This window comes from Acomys minous (assembly GCF_964271855.1).
Source record: "Acomys minous genome assembly, chromosome: 8".
Taxonomy (NCBI): Eukaryota; Metazoa; Chordata; class Mammalia; order Rodentia; family Muridae; genus Acomys; species Acomys minous.
The window spans coordinates 110,636,309-110,644,671 of NC_140489.1; the positions used below are offsets into that span (position 1 = coordinate 110,636,309).

Genomic DNA, 8,363 nt, shown 5'->3' on the forward strand with positions numbered 1-8,363 from the left:
TTGTCGAAGAAATTTAGGATTGTAAAAACAACCAATAGCACTTTCAAAGTATCGGAACTGAACCTTGTATTATAATTGAGTTGTATGGATACAATACCTCATATTAAAGTACAAAAAAAACCTCCTTATAGAGGTGGCTTCCAATGTGGCAAACCTAGCTACTATGAACACCAATCTCTCTGGAAACACAGTCACAGTTTCCCCCTTCACTTGTTCCCAGCCTCTTTTCCACTGGTTTCTCAGGGATGAAACCCTCATCCTACTTTCTCCAGAGTCACCTTCTTTGGCATTCAAATCCAAACACACCTCAGATCCCTCTGGGACTTCCATGAATCCCCGCTCCCCAGCTTCTGTCTCCACATTCTCAGGTACCCAACTGTCTCTGCCTAGGATTCTTCAGGATCCAACCCCGTTCTCCCCCACGTGCCATCTCTAGACACTTTTCACCTTGGTACTTTAGTTTTTCAACAGTCACACTGTGTGTGTGAGTGTGTGTGTGTGTGTGTGTGTGTGTGTGTGTGTGTGTGTGTGTGTGTGTGCGCGCGCGCGCGCGTGCCTGTGTCTAAGGAAGGGTCTTGCTACACTGTACAGACTAGCCTCGAACTCTAGGTTCAAGCTATTCTCCTCCTTTAGTCTTTGAGGGATTGGGACAACAGACACATGCCGAAAGCGACCGTGCCCAGCCATACGAGATTTTTGTTTTGGTTTGGTTTGGTTTGGTTTTGGTTTTGGTGTTTTGAGGCAGGGTTTCTCTGTTTTATCTTGGCTGTCCTGAACTCACTTTGTAGACTAGGCTGGCCTTGAACTCACAATGATCCACCTGCCTCTGCCTCCCAAGTGCTGCGCCACCATGCTCAGCCACACAAGACATTTTTAATGTGAGATACAGGGCACAGTATCTGAATAAAGATGGACAGAGGTGGAGACCAAGAAATAATTAAGTTAGTTTTTCATAAACTCAACAGAAACACAGTCAGATTAAGTATACCTCTTTGTCCCTAAAAGCTCAGCCTTGTCCTCAGCACATGAGGACCTAATAGATGGCATGAGCCACAAGACTCTATGGCAGTGGTTCTCAACTTTCCTGATACTGAGGCTCTTTAATACAGTTCCTCAAGTTGTGGTGACCCCCTCAACCATAAAATTCCTTCTTTTACTACTTCATAACTAAGTTTGCTACTGTTATGAATTGTAATGCAAATCTCTGACATGTAGATAGTCTTAAGTGACTCCTGTGAAAGGGTCGTTTAACTCCCTAGAGGCCACAACACACAGGTTGAGAACCACTGCTCTCCAGCAAGTCTTTCATGCTAATAAAATATATGCAGATTTTTACATGAATCCAGGAGTCATATGCAAGACAAAGGTATCTGGAATGAGAAAAAAATTAATATCACCTTGGACAGAAAAAAGTCAGACTCAGAATCAGAGATCTGGGTCTTCTCCCAGTCTTGCCATGCTGTGCTGAGCACTGCTGCTCGCCTACTGAGGCTTGAGGCCTTACTATGAAGGAGATGTTCAAGAGATATAATTTGAAGGACCTCTGATTTTTAAAAAAAAATCTATAAATATACAAATTTACTCAACCAAAAGATACATTATTATTTAAGAAAGCAAATCATATACACATATCTCTCTCTCTCTCTCTCTCTCTCTCTCTCTCTCTCTCTCACACACACACACACACACACACACACACACACACACACACACACACAAATTGACCGTTGTCACACGAGGCTGTAACTGATTCAGAATGACAGTAGTGTACAGCAAATGACACAGTGATAGTTTACTCCCATGGCTTTGTTTCCTGATGAGGAAGTGAGTATGTTCTCACGAGACAGACTTGGTCTCCTGCATCTTTCCATCCCAGTGATTTTCACAGAGCCTGGGTCATAGGAAGGCCTGGTCAATTTACCTGCTACATTCCAGATGTAACACTTCTAACACCAGAAGCCAAGAGCCTCTAAGCCTGGAATTTTTTTTTTTTTAACATATCATAAGGCCACTGCTTCTTAGAAGAAAGAAAAAAAGGAGAAGAAAAATGAGCCGAAAGTAAAAAATAAAAAATAAAAAAATAAATCTAAGTGTGAACAGAGAACGATGAAGTAATGGGACACAGAATCACTGATCAAAAGAGTGAGGTACAGGATTCTGAACGTTTCCACTAAGGAATCTAGTCTAGGAAATCAACAAGAGATTAACAAAGTCAGGCAAAATAATCGTGATGGCATGATTTGTAAAAAGTGCAGCAACTAAGAACTAAACGCCCAGCCTAATAAAAAGAAGCAGCCACAGATCAATGAGCCGGAAGGGCAAGAGAAGAGAAAAGCAAGACAAGAGGCAGAAGGAAGAACTCAGGAAAGAGCTTCACGATGGACAGCTTCCACCTCACAACTGCTTCATCATTGAAAACAACGACAAAATTTGTTTTAAAAAGCATATTTTGGGGAAATAAAATGAATTTTAGAAGATAAAATTAAATTGAGAGACAAATTAAATTGATTTTTTTTAAAACCATCATGTCACCAAGAAATGCTACACTTACAACCTGGAGAACAGATATAGTATTATTAGGTGGTTATGGTGCTAAACTGGACCAGAGGTAAGAATTCCGTCTACACCTAAGTTTCGTAAGTAAATGGAAGAACATGGGGAGAGGAAGGAGGGCGCACTTCTCATGGTGAGGGACCACAGGCATGTCAAAGCACTGGCCATTTCTCATGGGGAGGGACCACAGGCATGTCAGGGCACTGGCCATTTCTCATGGGGAGGGACCACAGGCATGTCAGGGCACTGGCCACTAAGTCTCAAGGCTATGAACACTGAATGGCAGGGACAGTGCTGGAGATCTGTTACCTTCTGAGTGTCAGGAGCAGCCTTCCCTCCACTCGACCTAGCATTCCCACTTATGAAGCAGGAAATACAAATGAACCAATGCAAAAGTGAAACACTGGGGAAAGTTCCGTTTCTACGTTATCTCCCACTGCATCTTTAGAAAGGAGAAGTTAACAGTTCCACAAAATGCCCAGCTTGGAATGGAATGTTTTGCATGAACCCATTTAGAGCAGGAAGGTGATTAAACCTTACAGTATTTGCCTTATTGTTGCCCTTGCTACAGACAAAACAGCAAAGCCATGTAGCAAGGTTGGGGGAAGGAAGAGGTCATTCGACATAGAACACAGAGCCTTCAGGAACTCGGAATATTCAGTTGCCTCTGACCATTTCCTTTCCTGGCGAGAGTGTGAATTAAGAGTCTCAAAGTCATCCATTCTCTGGAAAATTTTTTCAGACAAAACCAGCAGCAAAGCAGTGTAGCCAAGAGCCAAGAGCTCTGAGCCCACAGGAAGCGCAGAGGAAGGAAATCCAAGCCATTCCTGGCTCTTACCTCTAGAGAGCTCTGCACCTCGGAAGAACTCTCCAGAGCCTCTCGACAATGCTGCATTTCCTCTCTCCCTGAGTGCTACTTCTGTGAGTTGAGGCCTCTGTAGACCTAACATTTGCTTACTCAAGATGCGGCCGTAAGGACATTGTTAATATGCACTCTGGGGTTGTTGTGCGGTCTAAAGTGAAGTAATCCAGGGAAAGAACTCAGCAATGAGCGTAGAGAAGATCAATATTCAAAGAAGTCTGGACTCTATTCATTTAAAGGGGCGGGGAGGGGGCTTAGAATAACACTTAGTCATCACTCAAAAAAAAAAAAAAAAGAAATCATGACATCCTTCTACATTTTTCCAGAATAGCAGAAACTGCATCAGGTTGTCCATAGATAAGTAAGATGACAACTGCGAAACACCGAGCTCCTGATTGCAGGCCGTAGCAGAAAGGACTGGGGACCACAGGAAGAAATGACCTATAGCAAGATCTCAAAATCAGCTAAAGCAGTTGAAGGTCTTTCTGAACAATAAAGAGAATTTGAAAATGTTCTACAAACTCGAAAGCAATAAGAACCAGACACAGTGTTGGGGTTTGTTTGTTACTTTCTATAATTCTCAGTGTCAACTCTTTCTATTCAGGGCATTTTATCAGCTCAACTAATTTCACAAGCAAACAACAACAGCAAGGGGAACAGCGAAGCTAAGACACAGGCCCGACACTCTCTTTCTATGTCTGCCTGAGTGTGTGTTCTATGCTTCATCTGAACCAACCCACACAGGGCTCTAGCTGGCCAGAGCTGCTTCCAAACTTACACTATCAAAGCGGTGTCAGAAAAGAGGTTAGGGGAAAAAAATAAGGAGCGCTTTTCATCTAATTTTTACTTATTCTCATTTGCCCTTGCTCCATTAATATTCTTTCACTTGGGGAATTCACAAGACAGTGAAATAGTGCTGGAGAGGTGGCCCAGTGGTTAAAAGCACTGGCTCCTCTTCCAAAGGACCCGGGTTCAATTCCCAGGACCCACATGGTGGCTTACAACCTTCTATAACTTAAATTCCAGGGGACACGGCACCCTCTTCTGACCTCTGTGCTCACCGGGCATGAAGGTGGTTCAGAAATATACATGCAAGCAAAACATGTATATAAGACAATAGGAAGAGATAAAATAAAAACATAATTACTATTCCCCACAAATAATATTAGACTGGATAATTTTGAGGGTTCTCGTGTACTAATTTACTGAATAGTAGCTTTAGTTTTTTAGTAAAACAAAGTTCTTATAATTAATAAAAAAATTAGAAAAGTATGAATAAATGAAAAGCAATAGTACAAAAAGTACAAAGTAAAAATGTTCAGTTAACAGATACTGCTTAAGCTGTAAAAGTAGGACTGAGAGTGATGGTACACACTTTTAATTCCAGCATTTGGGAGGCAGAGGCAGGAGGATCTCAGTGAGTTTGAGACCAGCCTGTTCTACATAGAGAACTCAAGGACAGCCAGGACTATAGAGATCCTGTCTCTAAAAATAAACAAAGAAAGATATAAAATTAATATCTTGGTTTGATACTTGAATAAAGTCAAATAAATTCAATATGAATTATAAAGTTTATAAAAAGAATTTCACCAAAATTTGTTTTCAAAAAGCCTTATATCTGAGTTTGAAAACATAAGTTACTCCAAAGCTGATAAATACTTGCTATTATTTTGAATATTAAATTCCTATTTGTAAGTTCACTCTCAGAAACACTGTGACATCAATGTTTTCAAAATTAGAAATTAAGTGGAATACTATAAAATAATATAATACTTTGTGTTTGAAGACCCTTTCAAGATATTGATGTAATCTGAGTTATATGGAAAGCAAATTATTATCAAAGCTACTAAAAAAGAGTAAAATAATTAATCTTGGCACTTTTATAAGTTCTTTGCTGATTTTATGGATCAGTATATAACAAGAATACATTATCAAACTGCCCTCTAAGTTCCTATCTCTCTAATGTAGATTAGTGCAGCTCTGAGACTTCATCAGAGAAGTTTCTTTGTAGAGTGAAGAGCAGTAAAGGCACAATTTCACAACTGGTAAAGTACAACAGAAGGTAAGTGTGACTAGAGTGCTCAGCCACGCCTGAGACATCTATGACACCAGCACAACGGGACCATTGTAGACTTGGGACTGTTAGAGCCTGAGGTCAGGGGACCACAGGATTTGCACAAGATCAAGCCAGTCAACATTCTAATGAGGAACAGGGTGGGGCTCACAGGCCCCCATCCCTAATTGGAACACTATTGAGAACTGATGGCTTCTGGGAGAGATTAGTTTTCTTTAAGGTTCTATATGGCCCCTGGTAGGTGGACCACCTTCCAGTGGATGGCCTCATATGAGAACACGGGCACCACAAATTGGAATATAAAAAGGCTGTACCAATTGGGAGAGAGTGAGGAGGTGGACGATAGATCGGAAGTAAGTTAACAGGAGAAAAGCTACATGAATATGCTCAAAATACACTGTATGCATGCATAAAATTCTCGAAGGATTAATAAAATAGTATACTTTTTAAAAAGCTACACAAACTCAAGTATAGACTCCTAATTTTTTACTACAGTAGAAATATTACTTCACTAAACAATAGTATCTTTCTGAAAATAAAAGTGTTCAATATCTAAAATACTTCAAAAATACTAAACATTATATATTCAAGTTTTTCCCTATGCTGCAATAACCTTCCATGTTGCTAATACTAATTCCTGGGAGATATTCTTTGCAATAAAGGAAAATACAGAGCTGGGAGTGCAGCTTAGCTCTACAGGCCTTGCCTGACATGTGTGAAGCCCTAGGCTCAATCACAAGGAAGCCAAAGGGAGAAAGGAAGGAAGGAAGGGAGGAAGGGAGGGAGGGAGGGAGGGAGGGAGGGAGGGAGGGGGGTAATGAGGGAGGGAATGAGGGATAAGAGGAGGAAGGAGGGAAAGAGAAAGGGGAAAAGGAAAAAAGGAATACCATCAACAAATTATTGTTGAAACTGTGCTAATATTTACATTTGAGGATGCAAGGCAAATTTATCCTTTCACAGAGAACACTGTGCCCAGATAGCATCCAACATGTTTATCCCTTCTATTCATTCCCAAACTAGAGACAACTGGTCTACCTTTCAGGTCCCTTTGCTTAGCTACGAGCTCAGACATACACACAGAACACAAGTCTATTGCTGGGCCAGGAGCCTGTGAGGCTTGAAGATGGACTGGTCAATGTATGGCCATCTGGTAGGCTAAACTAAGGCCACTGAAGAAGTGCCAAAAAGCAAACCCTTAGGATAGAACGTGGCAGCATTTTATATGAATTATATGCTGTCTACTCAAATACAAATTAAGTGTATATTTCCCCTCTAATTTTTTTAATAAATTTTATTTTATGTGTATGAGTATCTTGTCTGCATGTATGTATATGGACCACATGCCAGGAATGCCAAGAGGTAGGCCAAGAGGTCACTGGACTTCATAAAATGAGAGTTAGAGATGGTGGTGAAGCAACTGATAAGGGTGCTAGAAATGATATCAGGTCCTCTAAAAGACCAAATGCTCTTAACCACTGAGCCCGCCCACTCCTTCAATTCCCTCCCTAATAGTAAGTATACTCATTTTAAATCAGGAGCTAGCAAGCTGTTTCTGTAAAAGATGAGACAGTAAGTACTTAAGGCTTTGCTGGCCACACTGCCTCCACTGAAATTCTTTAACTCTGACTCCATGGTAGGAAAGCAGTCACAGGTGTTATGTAATGAATGGATATGGCTGGGTTCCAATAAAACTTTATTTATAAAATAAACAGAGGAAGGATTTGGCCCTGGGGCAATAGCAATATGCTTTGCTACCTTAGCAAATGTTCAATTTTAAAATGCCATATGAAACAAAGGGATTAAAGGGGTCCCTGATACTTTTATTTTTCCAAACAAAAGCCAAAGTTTCAAGTAGATATGTCAGAACAACCCTTCTAGGCTGCAAAGTAGGAGTAATTAAAATAACTTCCGGGTGATCTAAGAATGACTATCTAAATGGAAACAAATTTCTCTGACCTTAATGGCAGCTTTGATCAAGATTAAATCTAAAACTACCACTGGGGATACTTTTTCAAGGTGAGAAGAAACAAACTAAATTGGCCATTAGTCATAACAGGAGGTGCATCACAGAAATAAAGCAATGCATGTGTGGAAGAAAATGTATCCAGGAAGAGCTTCTTCCACTGAGCTCTCCCCCATCCTTAAGCACCTTCTCACACCTCAAAAGCAATTACTTAGGATAATATATTCTTTTTACAATCAGGTTTTCTGTTTTCTCTAGAACTTACAAGTCACCACTTGCTAATATCCCAAGCATCACCAGGGTGGAACTTTCCAAGTTGTACCAGTTAATACATTTTTTTTTTTTTTTTGGTTATCCTGAGAGTAAGACTCTAAACTCTAAAAAGTTTGATATGATTAGGCCAAATAGATATCTAAAAAGATTCCTATCTTCGCTGCCAAACACTTAGAATAAGGCACCTTCTACACGTCCTACAAATCAAACAGTCATGGTTCTCAACGTGTATGTCCTTTTCTATCCACAGAATTACAAAGGCAGGCAAACAACAGTCTTTCAAATTTGAGATAGTTCTGCATGTACAGGAGCAACTGAATTAAAACACATGCTAGTATATTTCAACTTGTTTTTGTACCTCTAAAAGTTAATGATCTGTGAAAATGTCTGATATCAACAGGAACCTGCCCCTCCCCAAAAAAATCCTGGGGAAATAATATTAACTCAAATCCAGAGCCCAAATCTTCTGGGAGTCAATCTGTATCCCCCAGAGATGGATGAGGCCCTGATAAACTGCAAATGAGCCCTTCAGTAGCCTGAACTGTGTGTGCCATAGAGATTAGAGCCAATGACTGCACCACAGCACAATACTGCCATAGACGAAAAATTTGCATCTCCCAAATAGAAATAAAAACCAT

The 8,363-nt window shown here is 40.4% G+C and overlaps 1 protein-coding gene across 2 annotated transcripts in view; it reads right to left on the reverse strand.

The window, feature by feature from the left end:
* Positions 1-8,363, reverse strand: part of FEZ2 (fasciculation and elongation protein zeta 2) — a 41,815-nt gene that overhangs the window by 10,373 nt on the left and 23,079 nt on the right. The gene's annotated exons all lie outside the window — the stretch shown is intronic.